Consider the following 3,908-nt stretch of genomic DNA (forward strand, 5'->3'; position numbering starts at 1 on the left):
AGCAGTTTTGCTAGGCGGAAAGTATCTTGCTAAGAATACTCTCTTCAATTCGTCCCACGTAGTTATGGAATTGGAAGGCAGGGATTGAAGCCACGCTCTCGCTCTATCTCTCAAGGAGAAAGGAAAAAGGCGTAATCGAATAGCTTCGGAACTAACGTTGTTGGCTTTGATAGTGTCGGCGTATTGCACAAACACAGATAAATGGAGATTGGGGTCGTCTACAGGGCTTCCAGAGAATTGATTCTGTTGAACAGCTTGGACCAGCGAAGGTTTCAGCTCGAAATTGTTCGCTTCAATCGCAGGTGGTGCGATACTTGAATGCGGTTCAGCGCGCGAAGGAGCGGCATAGTCTCTAAGAGGACGAATAGCAGCCATCTCTAACTTCGGGGTGATTTGATTGATTTGATCAGTAAAAATCAATTCCTGATTAATCGGAATTTCTGCTACTTCGGGAAGGTTGCGAGCTCGACGTTTAACGTTAATGAAACGTTCGATCTCGTTAATTCGTTGTATTAAGTCTCCTCCTTGTGAACGAGTATTTGGCATACAATCGTTCAAAAGAAAGGGAAGAATTTTCCTAGTCTCTACGGTGTAACAGTGAGTTACGATATCGACTTAAATAGTCCCCGGCAACGGCGCCAAAAACTTGATCGCGACTTTACGTGTCTATAAATCTGATAACTGCAAGTGCACAGTCGTGTCGTGTAGTTTTAAAAGATATCGAATCCACAGGGACTATGAATCGATCTACCGTTATCTAAGGTTACTATGTAAAGCTAGGAGTACTAAAATTTCGATTGTTCCTAAGGGAAAGTGATTGTGAGAGAATAAAGAATAATAATAAAGGACAGGTATCAGCATGTATTTCGTTTAACTAAAGGTAATCCGAAGGTCCATTGGCTTTTGCATAATTAAATTAAAAATCTTTACTAATTGCAATTGGTTAAAAATCCTCGTCTCAAACTTTCGCTCTGTTGAGTCAGACTACTATCCTAATCCTAATGTACACTTTCGCCATCCCATTAGATTTTAGAAGAGCTTTTTGGAAACAATGTAATTAATAAAATGCCTATTTTACGAGGTCGTTATCTATTTAAATCTCCTAATCTCAAACTTTCGCTCTGTTGACTCGGAACATGCTAATATCCCTAACGTACGCTTTCGCCATCCCGCTCGAGTGTAAAAACAATTTTTGAAAATAAATAAGTTCCAATTAGTTTTAATACGCTTTCGCCATCCTTAAAACTAATGTCCTATGTCTACTATCCAGTTAAAGATCTCAAACTTTCGCTCTATTGATTTTAACCTTTGACCGTCCTAATCCCTCAAACTTTCGCTCTATTGGTTTTAAGACTTACTAATCAAACTAGACATATAAACCAAAAATAAGTGATAATTAATAAAACATAATTTAAGCCAATTTATTTCGGATCCCTACGGTTAACTTACTCTACATACCGACACCTTTAATATTTTAGCCAGACATATTAATACGATTAAACATGCATAAATCGGTTCGGTTCATAATAATAAGCATATTAAATGGCATATAATATATCATGCAAATAAATAATATAAATAAGGCGGTAAATAAAAAACCTGAATTAAAATAAATCTGGATTGAATTGAATCTTGAAGTACTCGAACTTCCACCACAGGTTGGCTGGATGTTCTTCGGAATTTAAATGGCAGAAAATAAAAACAAGGAAAATAAAGCGATAAACCTAACGTAAGGCTAGATCTATGAAAAGTTCACAACAATTTCCAGTGTAGAAATCGTTGTGAGAAAATAGACGGTTAAATGAAAGCAGAATAAGGAAAAGCAGTTCGCGGTACAATTTCGGCAGCACTTCGTTGGCAGGAAATCGGACTGATTGAAGTGAAGTGACAGGTCCTATTTATAGGAGGAGGTATGCAGTTGCTTTGCGTGAAAAGGGGAGCTTTTTGCAGACCAGGACGTGGAGACGTGCGTCTCCGATTCTTCAGGGAGGCAGCTGATTGACTTGAGACGTGCGTCTCAAGTGGAGATCTTTTAGGGAGGTGGAGACGTGCGTCTCCCCTTTGCTGAGGTGGCAGAGACGTGCGTCTCTGCTTACTAGTGTGGCCTGGGCTGCTTTCCTTCGTGGGCTTGATTGCTCTTTTGGGCCTTTTGGGTCCTAATTGCACCCCTCTTTCGTTTCAGCACCCCTTTTCGTCTTTTAAGCATAGATATTGGTCATTTAAGCTCGATTTTCTTTCCTTTTCGCAAATAGTCGTAATTGAAGTGTAAAACCTGAAACAAAGCAAATACACGCGTAATATCATAATAAATTAACATAATAAACGGAAAATGCTATAAATATCTATGGATTTTAGGCTAAATATACGATATAAAATCGTGTTATCATTAATCCCATGTTTGGTACCACATGCATAGAGTCAGTATATCTCATATGCATTATTGTTATAACATGATTGAATGGCTTCCAGTGTTATATTTAGGTGATGTACTTGTTGTTGTTGCGAATGCATGATTAGAAATCTGAACATATTGTGGTTGGGTGAGTGATATACTTATGACGTTTTATTATTTATGAACCCATAATATTTGTTAATTGCGCATGAGACTCACCCTTACTGTTGTCAATTTTCAGATAAAGGAGTAGCGGTTTTGGCTTGGTGAGGATAGCTTATAGGCTAGTCCGTTTAGAGTAGCGTCGGTGTCATACTCTGATTTGTAACACTGGAGAATGCTAGTTTTGAGTTGTTGATTATACTCTTTTTCGGTTGCTTCGGATTATGTTTTCTGTTGGTTTATGTTTTGGTGAAGATTAAACTATTCCGTGTTGAATTTAATTCAGCTGTGATAATCATGACTTAATAATATGTGGTGAATTGTTCCTCGTGAAGCATGACATTTAAATGTGCTGTTTAATTTATTCTGAATTGTGACACTCTTGTTCATGTTACTCTGGTTAATTTATTAATTACCGCGGGGGTTTAGAAGGGTGTTAAATAATGCGCTCATTTTCAAGGCTTCTTGGGACATCACAAAAAGGACATTATTGATGCAGTACAATATTTCTTTAGTAATAATAGAATGTACAATCCTATAAACGACATAATTGTCACCCTGATACCTAAGAATAATGTAGAAAAAAATATCAAGGACTAAAAGCCTATCTCATGTTGCTCAGCCCTCTACAAGGTGATCTAAAAAATCCTTACTAGTAGACTGGGTAGTGTGATTGGAAGTATTGTTCAGCAGAACCAGTCAGCATTTATCCCAAGAAACCACATACAAAACCATATATTACTAGACTTTGAGCTCATCAAAGGGTACACAAGGAAATGTGTTATACCCCAAAATTTGCCCTCACATCTTTGAGAAAAATTAATTCAAGAGGTCTCCTCACACGAACAGAAGTCTCAAAAGCTCAGGACTACTCAAGGGATGATCGGGCAAACTTTCCTCCTAAGCAATCAACCTACAACTAGGGTTTTTCTTTTCTTAAGGGAAATTGAGCTTCCAATACTTAAAATGGATCTCATGGTTCTCTATATACTTAAATTAGGATTTTTCTAAGGAGAAGTCAACTGAACTTTAACCAAGCATAACTTCCACATGCCTTATCAGAAATTTTTCAACCAAAACTCATTTTGAAGAAGTTATGATTGATGCAAGTTGGGAAAAATTGAGAAGATGGCATAAAGAACTCATTGGAGAACTTTGGGCTTTCGATCAAAAGAGTCCCTATTTCAAACAAGGGTCATGCTCCTAACATCCAAGAGGACCAATACTTTTCCTTCATTTATTTAAATATTTATTCTATTTTTATTTGATTTTATCCAAAATTCAATAAAAAATAATAATACTTAAATAAAATGGGGAAAATGGGTGCTTCATTTTTTAAATTTTTGAGACAAAA

Source organism: Vicia villosa, linkage group LG2 (genome assembly GCF_029867415.1).
Source record: "Vicia villosa cultivar HV-30 ecotype Madison, WI linkage group LG2, Vvil1.0, whole genome shotgun sequence".
In the NCBI taxonomy this organism is placed as follows: domain Eukaryota; kingdom Viridiplantae; phylum Streptophyta; class Magnoliopsida; order Fabales; family Fabaceae; genus Vicia; species Vicia villosa.